This window comes from Geotrypetes seraphini, chromosome 8 (genome assembly GCF_902459505.1).
Source record: "Geotrypetes seraphini chromosome 8, aGeoSer1.1, whole genome shotgun sequence".
NCBI lineage: Eukaryota > Metazoa > Chordata > Amphibia > Gymnophiona > Dermophiidae > Geotrypetes > Geotrypetes seraphini.
This window is the reverse complement of record NC_047091.1, coordinates 121,687,743-121,713,599: the sequence shown is the minus strand read 5'-3', so window position 1 is coordinate 121,713,599 and position 25,857 is coordinate 121,687,743. Positions and strand designations below refer to the sequence as shown.

At 44.0% G+C, this 25,857-nt stretch overlaps 1 protein-coding gene across 2 annotated transcripts in view; it reads left to right on the top strand.

Moving 5' to 3' along the window:
• Positions 1-4,402: 4,402 nt before the first annotated feature.
• Positions 4,403-25,857, top strand: part of MIER2 (MIER family member 2) — a 63,770-nt gene continuing 42,315 nt past the window's right edge. For both annotated transcript variants that reach the window (XM_033957380.1, XM_033957377.1), the window contains exon 1: positions 4,403-4,868. The gene's annotated coding sequence lies outside the window, so the exon portion shown is untranslated. The remainder of the gene's footprint in view (positions 4,869-25,857) is intronic.

Sequence of the window (25,857 nt, the reverse complement as noted above, 5' to 3'; positions counted from 1 at the left end):
TGGAAAAATTGGGATAATATAAATTATAGTTTTTGGTGGGAAACTTTATGCCAAATTTATAAATTTGAACATATGAATTTGTTAAAATTGGGACACTATAATAAATTCAAAGCAATTTGGGATCCATTAACAAAATTTTGTATGAAATGAACATACGTATTTCCCTTTGATTTCTGTTATGCACATCCAGGAAGGGTGGGTGGGAGGGTGTGGGAGGGGGGGGTATTATATATTTATTATATCATTTGATTGCATTGAGTGCTGATTATTGTAATATTTGTTTGTTAATCTGTTGCACTTAGGGCTCCTTTTACTAAGGTGCGCTAGCGTTTTTAGCTCACGCTGCATTGCCCCGCGTGCTAAAACCGCTAGCGCAGCTTAGTAAAAGGAGCCCTTAATGTTGGCTTTTGAAAATGAATAAAGATAAAAAAATATATATATATCAATCTAACAGATATGTTTTCTACGAACCCGATCAATTACAATTTTTCTTGGAGGTCCACTGATATCACTACCCAGATTATCTAGTTGTAACAAACGATTTACTCTTTAATCTTGAATATAAAGATATATTTTCTTTTACCTTGTAGTGCTTGATTTTCTCTCCTTAAGTTGTGGACTGTCTGCATAGTACATTTATGTTAAATATTATAAGTATTATTTCCTTATTGTTATTTTTCCTTATCAAAGTTTGTTTTCTCTTTGATGCAAATAAAAGATAAACAATAATTAAAAAAAAAAGAGTATGGTGGGCATTTGTCACTCAGGGTTCCTTTTACGAAGCCGCGTTAGCGGTGTTAGTGCACACAGCTTTTTAGCGCTACGTGGCTAGAACTAGCGCTAGTGTCTAGTGCGGCCAGCAGTTTAGCACGCGTTAAACCGCTATCGCGGCTTCGTAAAAGGAGACCTCAATGTTTGCATCATACATTCATGGATTTTCTTTGGAGTTTTCTTCTCCAGGAATAGGAACTTCATGACGACTCGGAGTTCCACACTTTTCGTTGACATGGTTTAATCAGTGATCTGAAAAAATGTCAAAACATAGCATTACGATTGCGCAGATTGTCACCTTGCACAATAAAATAGTGGTCAGCAAATACAAGTCCAAGTCCCGCCATCCCCCCTATGTAAACATTGCATCACATTATGATCATTCCACAGCACAATGTATGACAGAGAACTGTTGGTATACACAGGTCCAAGCACCTGTCAAAGTCACACATACACCCATCTTTCTATGATCATCTCACAGCTCAAGACAACTTCCATTTATCAACCTATGCAACAAGAAGCAGGAAAGTGTAGTTACTTACCTTTAACGTAGGTTCTCCGTGGACAGCAGGATAGTCAGCCACATATGGGTGTTATCCCAACAGCTCCCAATTTGCGGATAAGCTCTCCAATAGAACCAAAATCGTACTCTGCTCTACCACCTTCTCTGGAAGCGCATTCCAGGTGTCCACCACCCTCTAAGTGAAGAAGAACTTCCTAGCATTTGTTCTGAACCTATCTCCCTTCAGTTTTTTTGAGTGCCCTCTAGTTTTTGTTGCTCCCACCAGTCTGAAGAATCTGTCCCTCTCTATATCCTTCATGATCTTGTAAGTTTCTATCATATCCCCTCTAAGTCTCCGCTTTTCTAGGGAAAAGAGCCCCAGCTTCTCCAGCCTCTCAGCATATGAAAGGTTTTCCATATCCTTTATCATTTTTGTTGCTCTTCTCTGGACCCTCTCGAGTATCGCCATATCCTTCTTAAGGTACGGCGACCAGTACTGAACGCAGTACTCCAGATGCGGCCGCACCATCGCTCTATACAGTGGGAGGATAACTTCCTTGGTTCTGGTAGTGATACCTTTTTTGATAATGTCCAACATTCTGTTCGCCTTTTTTGAGGCCGCTGCGCATTGTGCCGCCAGTTTCATTGTTTTATCCACCAAAACCCCCAAGTCCTTTTCTAGGTTGCCTTCCCCCAATATCATCCCCCCGTCGTGTAGTTATACATCGGGTTTCCTTTCCCTATGTGCATGACTTACATTTTTCCACATTGAAGCTCATTTGCCATTTATTTGCCACTCACTCAGCTTGTTCAGGTCCCTTTGAAGTTCTTTACATTCCTCAACAGATCTAACCGTACTGGAGAGTTTTGTATCATCCACAAATTTTATAACTTCGCACTTGGTCCCTGTTTCCAGGTCGTTAATAAATATATTGAACAGGAGTGGTCCCAGCACTGACCCTTGCAGGACGCCACTTGTGACCCCTTTTCAGTCAGAATAGTGTCCCTTTAGTCCTACCCTCTGTTTCCTGTCTGCCAGCCAGTTTCTGATCCATCTGTGTATGTCCCCTTCCACCCCGTGGTTCCACAGTTTCCTTAGTAGGCGCTCGTGAGGTACCTTGTCGAAGGCTTTCTGGAAGTCCAGGTATACTATGTCTATGGGGGGTCACCTTTGTCCAACTGTTCGCTTATCCCCTCAAAGAAGTGCAGTAGGTTCGTTTGGCAAGATCTTCCAGTACAGAAACCATGCTGGCTTGTTCTCATCAGCCTGTTTTTTCTATATGCTCATTGATGCTGTCCTTGATCAATGATTCGGCCATTTTCCCCGGAACTGAGGTTAAGCTGACCGGTCTATAATTCCCCGGGTCGCCTCTGGATCCCTTCTTGAAGTTAGATGTAACATTCGCTATCCTCCAGTCTTCCGGGATTACCCCTGTTTTCAAGGATAGGTTGCAAATCTGCTGCAATAACTCCGCTATTTCGCCTCTAAGTTCTTTTAGTATTCTTGGGTTGATTCTGTCTGGGCCCGGAGATTTGTCAGTTTTTAGTCTATCTATCTGTTTGAGTACGTCTTCGAGGCTTACCTCCATGCACGATAATTTTTTCTCTTGGACCCCTTGAAGAATATTTCCGGTTCTGGCACATTGGATGTGTCCTCTATCGTGAAAACCGATGAGAAGAACGTGTTTAATCTATCCGCCACCTCCTTTACCAGTCCCTTCCTGTCACCCTCATCCAGGGGTCCCACCTACTCCCTCGCCGGTTGTTTTCCTTTCACATATCGAAAGAATGGTTTGCAATTCCGTGCCTCCTTGGCAAGTCTGTCTTCATACTCTTTCTTTGCCGTTCTGACCACGCGGTGACATTCTTTTTGATGCTTCCTGTGCTCTTTCCAGTTTTCCTTAGTTTTGTCATTCTTCCACGTCCTGAAAGATTTTTTTCTTGTCTCTTATTACCTTCTTAACTTCATTGGTTAACCATGCTAGGTCTTTTGCTTGACTCTTTCTGCACCCTTTTCAAAATCTGGGTATATACCGGTTTTGTGCTTCGTTCACCGTGTCCTTGAATAAGGTCCAGGCTTGGTCCACTGTTTGTGCCTTTCTGGAGCAGTTCCTGAGTTTTCTCTTTACCATTTGTCTCTAGGCATCATAGTTCCCTTTCCTGAAGTTGAATGTTGTTGCAATGGTTCTCCTCCCCTTTGGTATACTTATTTCCACTTTGAATTTGATCATGTTGTGATCACTGTTCCCTAATGGTCCCACTACTTCCACTGCTTGGGCAGGTCCTCTCAGCCCTTTGAGGATCAAGTCCAGATTAATAGCTGTTTTCCTGGATAATTTAAATATTTCTCAATTTTTGGAATTTTCTAAAGATATAATAAATGTGATCAACAAAGTAGCACATTTAGTTAAGACAGAATTAGAAAAACAAACTAATCTTAAATTGTATTTTGTAAAAAAAAAAACCAACCAACCCAAACAGGCTTTGTTCTGTGGTCAGCAATTGAGAGTATTTCCTGATGTAGCCAGACAGACACAGTTTCGGAGGAAGCAGTTCCTACAGCTTAAGCCTCGGGTTTTGGCGTTAGGAGCTGGCTTCTTCCTTAAATTTCTATGATAACTACATATTTGTCGATCCATCTCAACTAGAGAATTTTTTTAAAAGATAAACCTTTGAGAAAGTTTCAGTAACTAATACAGTAGTTGATAATAAATGACATTTAAAAGTTGGGTCTTTATTTGTCTGCTTGTGATGGAATAATTTCTCGGATACTTTGGGCTCCTTTTACTAAGGTGCGTTAGGGCCTTATCGTGCGCTAGACCTTAATGCCAGAAGTGTATCACGCGGTAATTAGCGCACCTTAGTAAAAGGAGCCCTTTGTTTTTTGCTCATATTAAGGCACTAGACAGCCCCAATGATGTGGATAGGTCAGTAGTAATGTTTTATTTTAATTTCTTTTTGGTATTCTGATGTACCTGGATTTTGTTATGTATGTAACAAATAGAAATAAAGTTATTTAAAAAAAAAAAAATAAAAAAAATCAGACCCATTCACTACCAGGAACTTCAAAGCACTAGACTAGAACGTGGATCCAAGCATACTCTGGTGATCTCGTCTGGACAGTGCTGCTTCTCTGGGCTACAGTTCAATTCAGCCATTCTTCTAGGCCAGTGAGCCAAAAATATTTCCTGCAGCCCGAGAAAGCTGATTGCAGAAAAAATGTGATCTGGAAATTGAACAGGCCTTAAATGAAACAACTAAATCAAAATATGAACATGCAAACTTCACCTTTGATTAAAGAATATGTCACTTCAGCAGCAGTGATTAATACAAATAAGTAATGGGGAGCTCTATCTGCCTTGCAAATTAAAAGCCCGCCTCTGACTCTATCAGTTATTTGGATTAGGCAAAGTGGGACAGCAGAATGCAGAATCCTAAATACAAGGAGAAAATTACAAGGCGTAACTGTGTCCCTCATTAGCATAGGGACTCATCACTCTAACTGGGAGGAATCCGGTCCGTTTTAATTACCTGGGTCAGCTTTGGCAGTGAAAACAGCAGTGGAGACATCAGAGGCGGGAGGAATTGAGAACGGGTGAGTAAGAGGGAAAATGTCCTTTGCTTGTTTTGAATCAGTCTCTGAATATTAAATCAATTTCATTAGCAAGCCTCAGCTCCTGGATTCAAATGAGTAATTTGGAGGCAGGAAGTATGAGCAAAGTTTGGAAAGAAAGAAATTGCCTAATGAAGGATTTTCTAAGCAAGGCCAAGGTCATTGTGTAGACAAGAGAGAGAAAAAGTTCACTGCAGCAGCCTGAACCAAATGTGGCAGTGAGGAAAGGAGGATGTCAAACATTAGTCTACGAAATCTCTGCCCTGTCTAATCCCTTAACTAATGATCAGATAGCTTTTACTTTCTCTGAAACACTAGCTATTTTAGAAGCATTTCCATGTATAAATAGCAGCATGTAGTTATGTAAATCACATATATGTGTAAATGGAGGTTTCGGAAAGGTGCATTTTACACCTAGAGATCTACAATTGCAGAGGGATTGGAGGCATGGTTGGTGGTGTTTATGCAGGCCAAAAATCTGCATGTGTATTCCCTATTACAGGGGTGTAGCCAGAAGTTGAATGGGGAGGGGGTGTGGACTATGTGAGACAAGCATTTGCTCTCAGTCCTCTCTCCCCTGCTGCCACTTGCTGTTGCTCTCTCCCCTCCCCCGATCATGCCTTTTCTGAAGGGGATGCTCAAGCCCCACCAGTTGAAGTTTCGTTGCTGTAGACCTGAAGACACTATCTGAGAAGAAGCAAAGAAGGAGGCAAGCTGCTCCACTTTCTGACACCAGTTCTTCCACACATGCTATGAACTGAGCATGTACCGAAGTGCTGACATCAACAGCTAGAGCATCTTGTTGACTTCCTGCTGCTCGGGCAGCAAAGGCAGGGCTCCAGAGGCAAAACTCTTTGATTAAGTGGGGCTTGAGCACCCCTGCCAGCCATGTATTGGCTACCACAAAGTTGAAGAAGGCCAGAACCTGAAGCCCCCCCCCCCCCAGCTATGTCACTGCCTCATTGTACAAAGATAATAGATGGACATGGGAAAAAAATGTATTTCCCTCATCATCTTGTCTCTTAGGGTTGTAACTGATGCCCATTGCAGTCTACCCCCCGTTCTCACTTTAAAAGGACAAAGAGGTTAAGTTATTTAATTTTACTGTGAATGGAAATCATCAACACAATAATTTCATCTTCATGCCAAATAAGAACACAAGAATAACCTTACTGGGTCAGACCAATAGGCCATCAAGCCCAGTAGCCCGCTCTCACAGTGGCCAATCCAGGTCACTAGTACCTGGCCAAAATCCAAAGTGTAGCAACATTCCATGCTGCCGATTCAGGGTAAGCAGTGGCTTCTCCCATATCCTTCTCAATAACAGACTATGGACTTTTCCTCCAGGAAATTATTCAAACCTTTCTTAAAATCAGCTATTCTATTCCCTCTTACCACAACCTCTGTCAATGCAATATAGAACTTAACTATTCTCTGGGTGAAAAAATATTTCCTCCTATTGGTTTTAAAAGTATTTCTCTGTAACTTCATCGAGTGTCCCCTAGTCTTTGTAATTTTTGACAGAGTGAAAAAATCGATCCACTTGTACCCATTCTACTCTACTCAGGATTTTGTAGATTTCAATCATATCTCCCCTCGGCCATCTCTTATCCAATCTGAAGAGCCCTAACCTTTTTAGTCTTTCCTCATACAAGAGGAATTCCATCCTCTTTATCATCTTGGTCGCTCTTCTTTGAACCTTTTCTAGTGCTGCTATATCTTTCTTGAGATAAGGAGACCAGAATTGAACGCAATACTCCAGGTGAGGTACAGGAGTGATAAAGAGGCATTATAACATTCTTAGTCTTGTTAACCATCCCTTTTTAAATAATTCCTAGTATCTTGTTTGCTTTTTTGGCCGTCGCCACACAATGGGCAGAAGATTTCATCATGTTGTCTACAATGACACTCAGATCCTTTTCTTGGGCTCTAACCCCCCAAGATGAACCCTAGCATCTGGTAACTGTGATGTAAGAGATCTACCTGAACCGGAAATGGTTTTCAAGGGTGATGAGGTGGAGGAACTGAAATAAATCTCGAATCTGGAAGATGTACTAAGCCAAATCGACAAGTTAAAAAGTGATAAATCACCAGGACTGGATGGTATACATCCCAGGGTACTAAAAGAACATAAACATGCAATTGTTGACCTGCTGTTAGTGATCTGTAACCTGTTACTAAAATCATCTGTAGTACCTGAAGATTGGAGGGTGGCCAATGTTACACCAAATTTTAGAAAGGGTTCCAGGGGAGAATCGGGAAATTACAGACCAGTAAGCCTGACTTCAGTGCCAGGCAAAATAGTGGAAACAGTTATAAAAAATAAAATTGTGGAACACATAGACAAACATGATTTAATGAGACAGAGTCAGCATGTGTTCAGCCGAGGGAGATTTTGCCTCAACAATTTGCTTCTTTGAAGGTGTGAATATAGAGAACAATTGAATAGAGTAACAATGATGCTGAGCAATTTGTATCGTTTGAAAGTCATAATTTTGGTCTATTTTCCCATTATTTTTGAACAATATTTGTCATTGTGAGGGAGCTCACAATGGTCTTTCTATCCTGGCAGAGCTGATTTAGTTTTGCCTCAGATCTTTTGAAAAGGCCATCCATTTTACAGCTTGATGATACAGCTGGTGGGTTGATTTTTTGATCATCTTTAAAAGACTGATCAGAGCAGATCTACATGCTGAAACTTCCTTGCTCAGGTCAGGACAGTCAGCAAAAGATGAAAATACCAGAACATATAAGTGAATCATAAAAGCTTTCCAATAATAGTAGGAAGGGGAAAGGCAGCAGGGGGCTTGGGGAAGGGGGAGATGGATGGTTAGGTGATCGGAAGATGGCAGGTAGTGGAATTTTAGCACCTAATATGTTTGAAAACCTAGATCTTTGTTAAGTCCTTTCTTGTTGGTTTCAAAGTATCTGATTATATTAACTTCAAATTGCTTGTTTTTTAAAGATCCTTTTTAAGATCACTGATGCAGTGCTCTCATTCTGAGAAATGTTATCCACAGCTGCTGGCCAGTTAAATAACACTTAGCCAGCGAAATGCTAATATTCAGCGCAAGTTGAATATTAGCCACTGAATATTAGCGACTAGCCCGGTCACTGCCTACGTCACGTGACATAACCATAGAAACATAGAGTATGACGGCAGAAAAGGGCCGTCGGCCCAACAAGTCTGCCCACTCAAAAACCCTCCCTCTAAAAGAACCCTCCCCCTAAGCAATTCCCCGGAGCGAACCCACATGTTTGTCCCATCGTCCCTTGAAGTCGAGCACGTTACTGGCCTCAACTACCTGACGTGGAAGACCATTCCAGCGATCCACCACCCTTTCGGTGAAGAAGTGTTTTCTGATGTTACCATGAGGTCTCCCACCCTTGAGTTTGAGCGGATGCCCTCTTGTTGCCGTGGGACCCGTAGGGAAAAAGATATCTTCTTCCACCTCATTACGGCCTGTAAGATATTTGAATGTCTCTATCATGTCTCCTCTCTCTCTGCGTTCTTCAAGAGAATATAACTGCAGCCTGCTTAGACGTTCTTTATATGGGAGATCCTCGAGTCCTGAGACCATCTTAGTGGCCATTCGCTGAACCGATTCCATTCTCTTCACATCCTTTTGATAATGTGGCCTCCAAAACTGAACACAGTACTCCAGATGAGGTCTCACCATGGACCTATACAACTGCATTATAACTTCAGGCTTTCGGCTGACAAAACTTCTTCAGATGCAACTCACCATTTGTCTAGCCTTAGCTGAAGCTCTCTCCACTTGATTGGCAGTTTTCATATCTTCACTAATGATTACACCCAGGTCCCGTTCTGCAACAGTTCTTGTTAAGTTTTCACCATTCAGGATGTATTCTGCAGGGGTTACCGCTACCAAGGTGCATAACCTTACACTTTTTGGCATTAAAACTCAGTTGCCAAGTATTAGACCATTGTTCCAGTAAAAGCAGGTCCTGCCTCATAATGTCGGGCATGGTTGCGCTGTCCACAACGTTGCATAGCTTAGCGTCATCGGCAAATAATGTAATTTTACCTCGAAGTCTCTGAGGCAGGTCTCGTACAAATATATTAAATAGTATTGGATCCAAGACCAAACCCTGCGGCACTCCACTGGTCACTTCCGATGTTTCTGAAGGAATACCATTTACCACCACCCTCTGAAGTCTACCACTGAGCCAGTCTTTAACCCATGCAGTCAATGTTTCTCCTAGTCCCATCGTATTCATCTTGTTTAATAACCTACGGTGTGGGACACTATCAAAAGCCTTACTGAAGTTCAGATACAGTCAAACCTCGGTTTACGAGTGCACCGGTTTGCGAGTGTTTTGCAAGACGAGCAAAACATTCGCAAAATCAGCACCTCGGAAACTGAGTTTGACTCGGTTTACAAGCGCCACACCCCCGCAATCCGGCATCCCTCCAGCAATCCGGCATCCCCCCATGCTCACATCGTCCCCCCCCTTGCGATCCTTCATCCCCTCCTCGCACCACAACAACATCGCTTACCCCAATTGGGCACCGGCACCAGCACCAATGCACAAGAGGTGCTGGTGCCCGAAGATCCTCCCTCTTCTGTCCTGGGCTGGGCTGGGTGGTGCGATGGAGATCCTCCTTCTTCCCTGTGCTGGGCTGGACTGGGCTTTGAGCATTTGCGTATGCTCAAAGCCTTCTGGTCTCGCTCTCTCCGAGATTCTCAGATTCAGAATCTCAGAGAGAGCGAGACCAGAAGGCTTTGAGCATGCACAAATGCTCAAAGCCCAGTCCAGCCCAGCACAGAGAAGAAGGAGGATCTTCGTTGCACCGCCCAGCCCAGCCCAGGCCAGAAGAGAGAGGATCTTCGAGCACCTCCTGTGCATTAGTGCTAGTGCCGGTGCCCAATTGGGGTAAGCGATGTTGTTGCGGTGCTCAGGGGGGGGGGGGCGACGCGAGCGGGGGGAGGATGCCGGATCACGGGGGGGGGGGAGGGGTATGGAGCAGCATCGGTGGCCTCAAGGGGGAGGGGATGGAGCAGTGCCGGTAGCCTCGGAGGGGGGGAGGAGGAGGTGGAACGAATCAAAGCGAGTTTCCCTTACTTCCTATGGGGAAACTCGCTTTGATATACAAGCAATTTGGTTTACAAGCATACTTCTGGAACGAATTATGCTCATAAACCAAGGTTCCACTGTATATCAAAAGCCTTACTGAAGTCCAGATACCTAAGCAGGTGGTCACATCCCAGATCCTAAGCAGGTGGTCACATCGCGGATTAACAACTATTCAAAATAGATCATAAAATTGATATATTATTACTTTCAAAGAAATTATTTAATGATTGTATATTAAACTTAATAAAATAAATAATATAATGTAATGGTGCTCAATGTGATATCATTATCTACCAATTATTCTGGTAACAGAAGATAAAAATCATAGAAATATCTTTGCACCTTCCCTAACCTCCTCCAATAAAATGTTTTAAAAAGTATTCTAGATTCAAAAATAGATAGTACTTATCTTGAATCCGATGCCGATGTCAAAATCCATTACCAGAAGTATTCCAAATTAGTTAAGTGCTCCCACTGTGCAATTCATGTGTTCTAATCAAAAAGTAAATATGTCCAAAAGAATTCAAATAGAAACTTCAATCTGCCATTCAGCAGTTGCCTTTATTATTATTATTTTTTATATCTTTATTGAATATTTGTGAAATTAGAAGTAACAAACAGAAACTATAACAAATGCAATACATTTGGGTTGAGGAGTTGCAAAACAGGTGCAATCAACAGTGAAAATAGCAATGTTAAGAAATTATACATACACTAATCTTTAAGCCCATTACATTAACGGGTGCTAGAATAAGAGTTTTTACCTCATGCACAATTGTCATTTCTTTAATAAGACAGTAACTATTTTTTCTGCAGCCCTCACAGTTAAAGTTTAACATCTTTCCTTTCTCAAAACTGACACATTTCAATCACTTTATGGAAAATAAAATAATTTCCCCTACCTTTGTTGTCTGGTGACTTTTAACTATGTTTCCAGGGCCTCCTGCATGCTTCTCCTTTGGTCCTCCTTCCCTCCCCCAACCAACATCTATCTCCCCCTCCCTCCATGAGTCTAACTTTTCACTCTCTGCCCTCTCTCCCTTCGCCAGTGTAACATTTCTCCTTCCCTCCTTTCTTCCCTGCCCATCCATCTCACCCTCTCCATGTCCAACACTTTCTGCCTCCTGCACACTTTCTCTCTCTGTCATTGCCTCTTCCCTCAGTGGCATCCCTCTTTCCTACCCCTCAACCCAACATGCTCTCTTCTCATGCACCATCTCACCCTCACCTCCAGTATGTAGCACCTTTCCTTTTCCTCCCTTTCTGCCAGGTCCAGCAGCACCTCTTCTCCCTTCCTTTTACCTCCCCCCTGACCAGCAATACCCGTTCCCTTGCTCCCCCTGTCCAGCAGTACCCCTTCTCCCTTCCCTGCTCCCCCTGTTCTGCATCCGCTAGCTTTAGTTTAGCTTTAGCCGCAGTTTCATCAGACAGCCTTGGGGCTTCCGGCCCACCTCGCATCATCGAAGTGGGCCGGCCTAGCAAAGGCCCCGCGGCTGCTTGATGAAACCACAGCTAAAACTAAACTAAAGCTAGCTGCCGCTGCTGGTCCGGGGATGAGAAGAAGAGGAATCCCATCAGCGTAAAGTCGGCAGAAGGCAGGAAGTCAGCCGGTGTCGGCGATCAGGGCAGAAGGCAGGAAATCAGCAGACGTCAGCACGGGTGATCGGCGGCAGAAGGCGAGATTTATTAAACCGCCACATGAAACAGCCACATGCTCCTTCTACTGTGCATGCGGCAGCACAGAAGCACAAAACACGGACACACGGAGTTTCAAGTGCACATGCGCGTTAAGGGTATTATTATGATAGATATGGACATAGCTGGCATAAGTTTGTGTGCAGATAGAGAGAATAATCCAAGAATTGGAATAGATTAATGGAGATAATAGCCTGATTCTTTGAAGGAATCTCGGGAGCAAAGAGATCAAGTGTCCATCTTGTTTGAAGCTCAGAAGCGCCACTCCCCCCCACACACACACACTCCAGCAGTTACCTTTAACATACACTTCCCCCTCCCCATTCGCGGTTTCGGCAATTGCGATTTCACATTCGCGATTTTTTGGGGAGGGGGAAAAAAAGAAAACCCCCTCACAGTTTAGCCTTCCCCCCGGCGTCCCGGCCTTACCTGGTGGTCTAGCAGGCTTTCGGGGCAGGAGCGATCTTCCTACGCTCCTGCCCCGTGTAGATCGCCAGTAGGAAATTGCTGTGGGGAGTTCCCGTCGTAGTTTCGAGAGACTACGGGAACTCACAGCAGCTATTTCCTATTGGCGATCTGCAAGGGGCAGGAGTGTTGGAAGATCGCTCCTGCCCCGAAAGTCCGCTAGACCACCAGGTAAGGCCGGGATGCCGGGGGAAAGGCAGGAGGGAGGCGGGGGTGGGTCAGAGCCTGACCAGAAGATATTCGCGGTATTTCACCATTCGCAGTCCGGCTCTGCCCCTATCCCCCCGCGAATCCAGAGGGAGAAGTGTAGTAACATAGTATATGACGGCAGATAACTGTTCTTTTCCCCAACACGATATCATGTTTCACAGACTGCTTCCTCAGGAGGAAGAACTTCACTGAGCTTTGAAAACTGATTTTCCTGCAGCACAACGGACAGAAACAGCCCACAGGTTAAGATTAACTGCTTAACCAGTTGCTGGTTATTAAATAATTTCTTTGAAAGCAATAAAATATAAATTTTATGATCTTCTATTTAGAATAGTGTCTTTTGACTTTTTGAGGATCAATTTTTGATAAATTCGAGACTCCCGATTTTTATTTTGGTTGTACTTAGCCAGTTAGCACCAATATTAATTGGCTGACTGGCTAAGTTGAGCAGCCAGAAAAGCCCACATAAATAGTAGTTCTACCTTTGGCTGCTATAATTTAGCCGGCCAGTCAATGAATATCGGCTTAACTGGCTATGATTTTGTGGCCAAAAAACCCTGGAAATTCAATGCTGGTTGCAGAATACGGCTTCACATTGAATTTCTAGGTTCGCCGCTCATCGCTGAAGATAGCCAGGCTGCCTCCTGCACAAGGCTGGACTAACGGGTAGGCCCAAAGTGGTCAGGGGAGCCCACTGAAGAAACAGAGGACTACAGGATGGAGTTTCTCCCTTTCCCTCCACCCCTCCCCCATTTGGTCTGACATCTAACCCTTTCTCTCTCCCCTTCCCATCAAGCATCACCCCTTGACTTCTCAAGCCACTCCCCACACACATATAAGGGTGTATCTTTTTAAAAATTGTTATATGCTTGGCTGCAATTCTTATGCACTGCTTGCTAGGCTTAGCTTAGCTATGCACTGCTTGCTAGGCTTAGCTTATGCACTGCTTAGCTTAGCTTAGTTTATGCACTGCTTAGCTTAGCACTGCTTAGCTTAGCTTAGCTTATACACAGCTTAGCTTAGCACTGCTTAGCTTAGCTTAGCTTATGCACTGCTTGCTATGCACTCGGATCCTTACAGCCATCAATTTGGCTCAACTTTCTATTTCCGCAGAAGCAGGATCATCACATACAATCACACCCAAGTCCCGCTCTTCTGTCGTGCACATAAGTTCTTCACCCCCTAAACTATACTATTCCTTCGGTTTGTAGCACTGTCCAGCTTGCTGAATGCTCTGTGCTGCTTCGATGCTCATAGGAACTCTATGACCGTTGGAGCAGTGCAGAGCATTCAGCATGCAAGCCAACGCTAAAAACCTTTTCCATGCTTTTGTAAAAAGGGGGGAGGGTTAGTTTGTGATTACTTTTTCCACACTGGGCGAAGGTGATTCTGTGTGTATGAAAGACATGGTTTTCTGTTATCATTGACCGGCCTTATTTGGCAAAATGCATTGGGAGCACCTTGAATAAACCTGATTTGAATCTCATTATTGTCTGCTGATCTTTTGTTCCATGTTGGATTCTTTGGTGGACCGCTTGCCTTGTTGTTTCATTACAAGTTAATATACATGGAGTGGGACATACTACCGTGTTTCCCCAAAAATAAGACCTACCCCAAAAATAAGCCCTAGCATGATTTTCGGGGGTAGGTCTTAATATAAGCCCTACCCCAAAAATAAGCCCTAGTTGAAGGGCTTATTTTTGGGGTTGGGGAAAGCAAAATAAAAGACCACTGCTGGTACCGGGTCTTCCTAAATGCCGCAGCAGACCCTTCCATCTCTTCCTCCCCAAGCCAACCGCGAGACTGACATATCATTACCTACTGTGATATGCAGACTGTGCCTGCTAGGTCTGGCTCAAAAGCAGACAGTTCCCAACTGGCCCAAGTTAAACCCCAGTTTAGTATTTCACCTGGTGTTCCTCCTGTATCCAGTAGAGGGAGTCCTGGGGCTAGACTGCAGGTTTCCCTTCCCCCACGTAATCAGAGAGGACACCTGAGGGTTTGGGGCGTGGTTACCAGCTCCTAAACCAGAGGTCTGATCTGCTGGAGAGACAGAAGGAGAGTTGGAGGGAACAGAGGCAGTTGCAAAGCTCAGGGCTGGGAGTTCTGCAGGGCTGTTCTGTGCCTGAATGCATGGAACTTGTTGAGGCTGGAGCAGAGCTACCTTCAGACCCTTTGGAAAATCCCAAGCCATGGAACTGGAGCCATTCACTGAGGTACCTACCGGTGTTCAGCCCATGGAAATCTGCTAGTCCAAGGCAAGTGTTTAAAACTCAGAATGTGGATTACAAATATCCGGGTTTTTGCTGGATGGACTATTTTTGCAGTGTAACTGTTTTGTAGTTAAGGTGGCGGGGGTTTGCCCCACGTTCATGTGGAGGGATCGAGGGCCAAATCTTGACAAATTTCCAACACGTGGAGCACGCCAACTTGCCCAGCACTACTGCGGCTGGAGGAATCAGTGTTGGGGCACTGATTCAGGCACAAGTCTTCCTGAGGAAAGTGAGGACTTATGTTGGGACTATTTTTTATTGGTAGTGAAACCTTATTGACTGGAACTCTTGCTTACATAAAGAATCCATTTTTGCTTGAAGCATAAGGTTTCTGGTTTTGGGTTTAAAACCCTTATTTAGAAGTGTCTGTACCGCAATAGGACTATTAAGTTTACCCAAACATAGAAAATGACGGCAGAAAAGGGCCATAGCTCATCAAGTCTGCCCATACCAATGACCCACCCCCTGACTTTACTCTCTTGGAGATCCCACTTGAATATCCCATTTTCTCTTAAAATCTGACACGCTATTAGCCTCAATCACCTGCTGAGGTAGTTCGTTCCAATGATCAACCACCCTTTCGGTGAAGAAATACTTCCTGGAATCACCATGAAATTTTCCTCCCCTGACTTTCAGCGAGTGACCTCTGGTGGTTGAGGGCCCTATAAGACAGAAGATATCATCTTCCACCTCTATACGGCCCGTGATATACTTAAACGTCTCAATCATGTCTCCCCTCTCTCTTCGTTCCTCCAGTGAGTACAGCTGCAATTTATTTAGCCTTTCTTCATACGTGAGATCCTTGAGCCCCAAGACCATCCTGGTGGCCATTCGCTGAACCGACTCAATTCGCAGCACATCCTTCCGGTAGTGTGGTCTCCAGAATTGAACACAATACTCCAGATGGGGTCTCACCATGGATCTGTACAGCGGCATTATGACTTCAGGTCTTCTGCTAACAAAACCCCTATGGATACAGCCCATCATTTGTCTTGCCTTGGAGGAAGCCTTCTCCACTTGATTGGCAGCCTTCATATCATCACTAATGATCACTCCTAAATCACGTTCCGCCGTGGTCCTGGCCAAGGTCTCACCATTTAGTGTGTAAGTTCTGCACGGATTTTTTTTACCTAGGTGCATCACCTTACATTTTTTAACATTGAAGCTTAGCTGCCAAGTCGATGACCACTGTTCCAGTAGTAGTAGGTCCTGTGTCATACTGTCTAGCACACTGCTTTTACCTACTATGTTGCATAGTTTGGCGTCGTCGGCAAACAGTGATACTTTTCCTCTAAGCCCTTGGGTCATATCTCCTATGAATAAATTGAATAGAATCGGGCCCAAGACGGAGCCCTGTGGTACTCCACTCATCACAGCTGACGTTTTGGAGGGGGTACCATTTACCATTATCCTTTGAAGTCTACCGCTTATCCAATCCCTAACCCATGCAGTAAATGTATCCCCCAGTCCCAGCGATTTTAGCTTGTTTAACAGCCTGCGGTGTGGAACGCTATCAAAAGCTTTGCTGAAGTCCAAATATATTATGTCCAGGGACTCCCCGGCATCCAGCTGTCTAGTCACCCAGTCAAAGAAGCCAATTAGGTTAGATTGGCAGGACCTGCCCCTGGTAAATCCGTTTTGGTGGGGATCACGTAGATTTTCCTCGTCTAGGATATTGTCGAGTTTCTGTTTGATCAGTGTTTCCATGAGTTTGCTCACTATGGATGTGAGACTCACCGGTCTGTAATTTGCTGTCTCTGTCCTGCAGCCCTTTTTGTGGAGTGGAATTATGTTAGCCGTTTTCCAGTCCAGGGGGACTCTTCTCGTGCGTAGGGAAAGATTGAAGAGCATGATGTTCGGGGACTCAACTATTTGTGGCTAAATCCTGACAGAGTTTATGTTTGGTTTTTGTTTTGAGGGCTGGTTTAAGAACATAAGAGTAAAACAACAGTTTGATTTTTGTTCTGAAGAATAAATCCAGTCCGGGTTTTGATTTTTACCTACCTGATTCACTTGTGTTTTCTTCCACTGAACCTGCCTTTCTTTTCCTTGTGTCACCCGCATAGGCACACAAGAGTATTTTCCTTTTCCCAGCGGCTCGGGACCCATTACCTTGAGCTCGCTGGTGACACTACTTCCAAAAGGAAGTATCAAAGCAGCAATCTAAACGGGTTGTTTTGGGCCTTCTCATGTCAGGGCGTTCCTCTGCCGCATCACTTATGATGTCATCAGCAACGCGGCAATGGAACGTCCTGTGAGAAGGCCCAAAGCAGCCTGTTTAGATTGCTGCCACGATGCTGCCTTTTGGAAGTAGATAATGATATGGCAGTCTTGCGGTAAGTGTGGGGAGAGATGGAAGGGGAGGGAGCGATGGGTCGGTGGGGGTTCGGCTGCATGACAGGGGGGGATAGAAAGATGCTGTGGGTATGTGATTGGGCAGTTTCCTCGAAAATAAGACCTAGTGCACTTTTGGGGCCCCAAAATAACATCAGTGTCTTATTTTAGGGGAAACAATGTAGTGGAGTTCCAGATTTTGTTGTTTATATATACATATGGGTTACAGTTGGATGACAAAGAGTGAGACAGTTGAGAGGAGTTGCAAACTTGGTTGTTAATATATACTTATGTTTCGAATAGTATTACTGCTTTACAATGCATTTGAATGGAAATCCTACCTGATGACGAATCAAGATTGTAGTACACTTTTATATACGTATGGAATGGGTTCAGAGTTAAAGTCCTAGGCAAGTAGTTGGGAAGAGAAGGAAGAGGGAATTTGTTTAGAGATGTTTGGGGATTGCATAGAAGAAAAACTGTACACTGGTACTGGTATAGTAATCTTTGTTGTTTGTTTTGAATTTTCAAATACAGTAAAAGAAATTCTTCCCCTGGCAACCATTCTAAAGGTGTGTCCTTTCTCTGTAGGTCCTTGGGATTAGTGGATCCCTGGAGGTTGCTCCATCCTCTTGAATGGGACTATACTGGGACGTTCTCCCACTTGGACTACCTCTTGGTCTCAGAATCAGTGTTTCTTAGGATTGCTGGCACTACTATAGGTCCCTTGAAAGTCTCGGATCACTGTCCTATTTGGTTAGATGTTGTATGGGGTATTTCGCCAACAGGGTCCCCTCGGTGGCGCTTCCCTTTGTATCTGCAGGATGATCCGGATTTTTTGGAGCACCTGCGGAAATGGGAGGATTATTTGTTGACTAATGGCCAACACCAGTCTAGTCCGGGCCTTTTTTGGGAGACCGCTAAAGTGGTCATTAGGGGGGAAATAATAGCCTACATTGCAGCCCGGAATAAACATATTTCGAGTGGCATTATTCATTTGGAAAAACAATATTCACACTTGAAAGCCTGCTGTTTGCAGAATCCTACCCCTGCCTTACGGGAAGAACTTCACTCGGCTCAAGTTGCTCTTAATACCTTATTGCATGATCGCACTAAACTTTCCCTCTTCTATCGAAAATATAAATTTTATCGATACGGAAATAAAACGGGCAGAATGCTGGCAACTTTGACTAGGAATTGGCAGGATGATAGGTACATCTCCCAGATTAAGAAGGGGCCTGGTTCTTACCACACAAAGCCAGTTGATATAGCTGATGCTTTTTACCGCATTTCTCGACTTTTTATACTAGTCCGGGTCCCTACTGTGGCCCGGATGTCTTAGACTATCTGGAGGATGCGGGAATGCCACGATTCACGGACTTGCAGAGAACAGTCTTGAATCAACCTTTCCAGGGTCTGGAGATTCAAAAAGCGATTAAGAACTTACGCTCCTGCACTGCCCCGGGCCCTGATGGATTCTCGGCTGAATTTTACAAAATGTTATCTCTGCAAGTGTGCGAACCACTTATGGGTTATTATGTTAATGCCCTGGCAGAAGGGGTCTTCCCAGCTTACGCCAACGAAGCCACAATCGCATTACTTCCAAAGCTGAACAAACCTAAAGATGAAGTGGAGTCGTATTGGCCGATCTCCTTAATAAATGTGGACTTAAAAATACTAGCGTGTTTGCTGGCCAATCGTTTAACTCCTCTTCTACCTAGTATAATTTCCTCTGAGCAAGTTGGCTGTTAGCTGTGGCTAGCGTGCAATCCACTAATACTTTAGGCATTCTCGTGAGTCTGGATGTGGCCAAGGCCTTTGACCAGGTTCATTGGCCTTATCTTTTCCAGGTGTTGGACTTTGTTGGCATAGGGGGTTGGTTTCTGTCCTCCCTACGCGCATTATATTCAGCCCCCACTGCTTCAGTCTTGGTAAATGGGACCCTCACTAGCTCTTTTGCGGTTGGTAGGGGGACGCGTCAGGTTGTCCTCTGTCCCCATTACTCTTTTTGCTTTACTTAGAACCTCTTCTCTGTACGATCCAGAGAGATGATGAATTGGTTGGGCTGCCGGAGGGCTCCTCTCAATTGAGGGTATTGGCCTTTGCTGATGATCTTTTACTGACCTTGGCCCAACTGCAGAGATCCCCGATCAGAGCCCTGGAGCTCTTGACGAGTTTCATCTTTTCTCTGGTCTGACGTTGAATAGGCAGAAGTCTTTGGTCCTTTCCCTACAAGTGGAGGTTCGTGACACATAGTTGTCTTATTTTCTTTAGAATGGGCCTCCTTGTCCTTGCTTTATGTAGGCATCCTTATACCCCGGATTTGACAACACTTTATTCTCTTAATATTCTTCCCTTGCTCGCGAAAACAGGTCAGCGGGTGCAGGTCTGGCGCTCTTACCCGTTGACACTTCTTGGTAGAATTGCTCTATACAATATGATGGTGATACCCCAATGGCTTTACCTCCTACAATCCTTGCCTCTGCTTTTACAATGTCGTCACCTTCGATTACTGCATCAGTCTTTACTTCTGTTCTTGTGGGGAGGTAAATGCTCTAGGGTTTCCCTGAGTACCCTTACACTTCCCATAGATCAGGGGGGCCTTGGGTTGTTACACTTGGAAAGACTAAATATAGCCTGTCAACGTAGGCAGGTGAATGATTGGTTCTGCGGGACCTCTTATTTTTCAGCCATGGGAGTAGAATGCCTTGCTTAGTTACTTATTGCATGCTCGGAGCTTGCCTATACGTCCACAATCCTATGGGGACATTTTTTGTTCCCTGTACGGAAAATCTGGAAACAACTTTGTGCAAAATTGCATATTCGGTTTGATGTGACACCATGTCTGCCTATTACAGGTAATGGGGATTTTGTCCCATGCATGAGGCCTGGATCGTCCTCTCTGTGGTCCAGGAAAGGGCTGTTTTATTTGTCTCAAGTATTGCAATCTGACGGCACAATGCAAACCTTTCTGATGTTACAGGACTCCTTCCAACTGGTGGATGGGAATTGGTTCTCCTATAGACAGCTACAGCATTATGTTCATTCTCTCCCTACCACGGCTCTGACTGAAGAGACTCAGGAAAAACTATCGGAGTCTCTTTGTTTGACTGCACAGGTGCCCACTCCGTTACATTTTCATCACCGTTTCTTGCAGGAGCTCGCTGGTGATCTGGATTATGAGACCTTGGTGACAAAATGGACTCAGGATTTACAGCTGCACATTCCTGCCACCATGCTGAAGCAGAGTATCAAGCTAGGGAATCACCTACTGGTCGCAGCAGTGGAGCGAGAACGGTCCTATAAATTCCTGGTTCGAGCTTACTTTGCACCTGCCAGAGCCTATAAAGCACACATCAACCCTACTGATCGTTGCCCTAAATGTACTGCTCCCAATGCTATCCTGGGACATATGTTCTGGCTATGTCCAGGCATCCAGGCATACTGGAGACGTCTCTGTTTCCAGATTAAATCTTTGTGGAATTGCACTTGGGTATCCACAGACACTTTTCTCTTTACTTTGAAACTTTCCTTGGCTCCTGCTCGACCAGGTGCTGCTGCCTTCGTCCAAAAAGCTATTTTTATGGGATTTAAAACCATTCTCCAATGCTGGCTGACTCCGCATACTCCCACGTGTCTCATTGGTGGACTCAAATGATCCACCTGGCGGGGTATGAGCATCAGACCATTTCTGACATGAACTCTAAACAGGGCACCTTATTTCTTCGCTGTTGGTTGCCTTTTTGTTCTACTTTAACACCTACTGCAAGAAGTAGATTATGGAATTGACTTGCTTAACTTGTTGGGGTTTTGGAGTAGCTTTTCCCGGGGGGGAAGGGGGGGGCAGGAGGGCGGGGGCAATTCTTTTCCTATTGTGTTGGAATTTTTGTGTGATTGTGTATTTAACTGGTTCATTGAAAATTCAATAAAACAGATTTAAATATAAAAGAAAAGAAAAAAAGAAATACAAATGGAAATAAAGAAGTAAAGTTTCAAGTTTATTAAAATTTTGATTGCCTATCGCGATTTCTAGGTGATGTACAATAAAAAAGGGGGTATAAAAACAAATAAGGAAACAGGTAAATAAATGGGGGTGGGGCAGAGGCCCAGTGTATTTGTGTGCCTAGGGGACCTCAAAGAATTACTCCTGCCCTACTCCTGTGGTCTGAATATTGAGTCTAGTGTCTCCAAATGGGTAATTTTTCCACACATCCTGCCAGATTCTATAAATGACGCCTAAATTTGGGTGCCCAATTGCACGTCACATTATAGAATAGGGTCAATTATGCATTAATTAGCATTAAATTGGTACTTAATTGGAGATAAATACCTATAATTGACATCAGCATGTGAACTGCTTCTTATCTTTAGCACTTGGCTTGTCTCCCCAGCACAGCATCCTTATTCACTTTTTCTGCATTGAATTACATATGCTACATTAGAAGAAGAGCTTGACTAGGACCTCCTTATGAGTGGTTTTTCCCATGTGATAACATGCTGGCACAGTTTGTGGTATGGTATGGTACACAAAGTGCTTTTTGTCAGCCCAGTTAACTTTGCTCCATAGCTGTTAAGTGGAAAGAAATCCAGAGGACCATCAGCTTCAATTTTTTTCTTATAATTTTGTCTTATTTAAGAACTGGATCATACAAAATGTGAAAAAGAAAAAAGGCATTTTATTAAGCCAAATTTAACCTAACTGCCAAACAGCTCTCACCAGTGGACCAATGCTCAGAACTTGCACACTATAGTGAATAGTGCCCAACCCATGATGTAGGAACAGTGCCTAAACTTAGTTCCCCAGTGCTCAATGCTAATAGTACGCAAATGGTATGGGTACTGTGAGACTGAAATATAGGATGTGCCTGGTACATGCGCACAAGAGTTTTGCAGTAAGCGTGGCTTGTGCACATGCCCAGACAAACCCAGAAGTATATTAGTGCCATTCCTCTGCACCTTTAAATATAAGCTTTTCAATTTTTTTTCACCTGAAAAGCTTATATTTAAGTGCAGAAAGCAGGGGACCATGTGTGCTGGATCCAATCCTAAATGGGCTAAGCGGACCTGCAAAGGAAGTGGAAGTAGTGGGACCGTTGGGAAACAGCGATCACAGTATGATCAAGTTCAAAGTTGAAGTAGGAATACCGAAGGGAAAGAGAACCACAGCGACAACTTTTAACTTCAAGAAAGGAAACTACAAAGCGATGAGGGTAATGGTAAGGAAGAAACTTAGGAACAGCTCAAAGAAATGGCAGACTGTAGAGCAAGCCTGGTCTTTATTCAAGGACATGGTGAGCGAGGCGCAAAATCTGTATATATCCACAGATTCAGAAAAGGGTGCAAAAAGAGCCGAACAAAAGACCCAGCATGGATAACTAAAGAAGTGAAGAAAGCAATAGGGGATAAGAAGAATTATTTCAAGAAATGGAAAAAGGGCAAAACCGAAGAGAACTGGAAAGAACACAGGAAGTATCAAAAAGAATGTCACCTCGTGGTTAAGAAAGCAAGAAGAGAGGCTAGCCAGGGAAGCACGAAATTTCAAACCGTTCTTCAGATATGTTAAAGGGAAGCAGCCGGCTAGGGAAGAGGTGGGACCGCTGGATGACGGAGATAGGAAGGGTGTGGTGAAGGAGGAGAAAGAAGTGGCAGAAAGACTAAACATGTTCTTTTCGTCAGTATTTACAAAAGAGGACACATCTAATATACCGGAACCTGAACAAATCTTCAAAGGAGACCAAGCAGAAAAATTAACATCCATGGAAGTAAGCCTCGAAGATGTACATAGGCAGATAGAAAAATTAAAAACTGACAAATCACCGGGCCCGGATGGGATCCACCCTAGGGTACTTAAAGAACTAAAGGAGGAAATAGCGGAACTACTACAGCAAGCCTGTAATCTATCCCTGAAAACAGGCGTGATCCCAGAGGATTGGAAGATAGCCAATGTTACGCCCATCATTAAAAAGGGATCGAGAGGTGACTCGGGGAATTACAGACCGGTAAGTCTGACCTTGGTCCCGGGGAAAATAACAGAAGCACTGATAAAAGATAGCATCGAGGAGCATCTAGAAAGGAATAAACTTATGAAAACAAGCCAACATGGCTTCTGCAAGGGAAGATCGTGCCTGACGAACTTATTGCACTTCTTCGAAGGAATTAACAAACAGATGGACAAAGGGGACCCCATAGACATCGTATACTTAGACTTCCAAAAAGCCTTTGACAAGGTACCCCATGAACGCCTACTTCGGAAACTGAAGAACCATGGGGTGGAAGGAGACGTACACAGATGGATCAGGAATTGGTTGGCAGGTAGGAGTGAAGGGCCACTACTCGGACTGGAGGAGGGTCACGAATGGTGTTCCGCAGGGGTCGGTGCTTGGACCATTGCTATTCAATGTATTTATAAATGATCTAGAAACAGGGAAGAAGTGCGAAGTAATAAAATTTGCAGACAACACCAAACTATTTAATGGGGCTAGGACTATAGAAGATTGCGAAGATTTACAAAGGGACCTGAACAAACTATGGGAGTGGGCGACGAGATGGCAGATGAAGTTTAATGTAGAGAAATGTAAAGTCTTGCATGTAAGAAACAGAAACCCAAAGTACAGCTACACGATGGGAGGGCTGTCATTGAGTGAGAGTACCCAAGAAAGGGACTTGGGGTTAATAGTGGCAAGACATTGAAGCCGTCGGCACAGTGCGCAGCAGCCGCTAAGAAAGCGAATAGAATGCTAGGTATAATCAAGAAGGGTATTATAACCAGAACGAAAGAAGTTATCCCGCCGTTGTATCGGGCGATAGTGCGCCCGCATCTGGAGTACTGCATCCAATATTGGTCGCCGTACCTAAAGAAGGATATGGCGATACTCGAGAAGGTTCAGAAGATAGCGACACTCTTGATAAAGGGTATGGAAAACCTTTCATACGCTAAAAGATTGGAGAAACTGGGGCTCTTTTCTCTGGAGAAGCGGAGACTTAGAGGGGATATGATAGAGACTTACAAGATCATGAAGGGCATAGAGAAAGTGGAGAGGGACAGATTTGTCAAACTTCTGAAGACTACAAGAACGAGAGAGCATTCAGAAAAATTAAAAGGAGACAGATTCAGAACCAATGCTAGGAAGTTCTTCTTCACCCAGAGGGTGGTGGACACCTGGAATGTGCTTCCAGAGGGCGTGATAGGACAGAGTACGGTTTTGGGGTTCAAGAAGGGATTGGATGATTTCCTGAAGGAAAAGGGGATAGAGGGGTACAGATAGAACTTGAGGTAGGTTATTGAATTGGTCAGTAACCAATTCACAGGTCGCGGACCTGATGGGCCGCCGCGGGAGCGGACCGCTGGGCAGGATGGACCTCTGGTCTGACCCAGTGGAGGCAACTTCTTATGTTCTTATGTTCTTAAGGGTATAGATAGAGGATTACTTTACAGGCCCTGGACCTGATGGGCCGCCGCGTGAGCAGACTGCTGGGTATGATGGACCTCTGGTCTGACCCAGCAGAGGCATTACTTATGTTCTTATGCTTTCACTTTCAGGTTTGCTTGGAGTTGCACACATTTGTCGCTCACTGCCAGTGCATAGGGGCTTTCACAGACTTCTTTCTGCTTCTAAAATAAATAAAAACGAGAAAATTTTATTGAACAAATCGTGGGAAATTTTCTTCAAACACTGCAATGCCAGCTCCAAGCTGGCATTAGATTTCCAGCAGTAAGGGTGGCTCTTTGTTTTATGCGCTGTTCAGAGAGTTCAAGGTACAGGGAACTGCCATTGCCTCTGATATCATTGCAGCAGGGAGGCTGTCATGCACACTGTGTAGACTCCTCCCACTGCCAAGAACAAAGAGCTATTATTATTGCCTCTTTTGAAAGCTTCAGAGTTTTTTCAGCATAAGAACAGTATAGATAGAGAGAGAAAGTAGCTGGAGTGAAAAGGGGAAGGGAGCAGTTTGGAGTAAGGAGAAACAGCCTGTCTCTCTCTGGTTAATAGTTTTGTGGGAGCTTGCAGAGAATTTCTTTAAACAGCTACATACCTCTAAACATATTGCTCTGGGGATCAGAGTCCCAGAACCCTGCATGTACTGATAAAGGGGGAATTTCTGTTTGTCCTGATAGTGTTCTCTGTCCTGCCTCCACATATTATAATTCACCATAGATGTATTCTTCCAATTTTGCAAGACTAATTTAATTGCCAATTTCAGCAATATGTTAAAGAGTTTTGATTCTCCGGCAGTCAAATCTTGATTGAGACTGTTGTTACTGAGGATAACAACAGCCGGGGTGAGAGATTTGTTGGTGTAAAACAACTTTATCAAAGTCTTCCATATCGATTGCCAAAAAGGATGAATCAGGGTACAACAGTAAAGTTGATGTGGAAAGGTACCCTTTTCCTTGGCGCAGGACCAACAATTACCAGACTCAGAGGACTTGAAATGAGACAGTTTATGTGGAGTTCAAATAGCTCTGTGCAGGACAAAAAATATGGCTTGCTTCAGAAAAGATGAGCTAGAAGTACGTAATAAAGATAGACACACTTAGTTCTATGATGTATTGTGAAGAGAAATCTGTAAATCAAACTCCCACATCTGTTCCGTGCCAGTCGGATGGTGGAAGAGTTCTGCCTGTAGTCATTTATACTATTTAGGGACCTTGAAACTTATGCAGGCCTGTATTTTTCTCCAGCAGAACATTGGATCCAGAAGGACCCCTTAGCATTCCTTTAGTACATGAGATTTTAAGAAGGCTGAAGATCCAAGCTGAAATACAGAACAAAGCTGCATGGAATATCTTGACATCGATAGTTCATAAGAGTTTCATTGCATGGGGGACAACGGGCCCTAGGGGATCAGGGAGAGCCCATCCTCATGATCATGTAGGATTTGACAAGATCCTA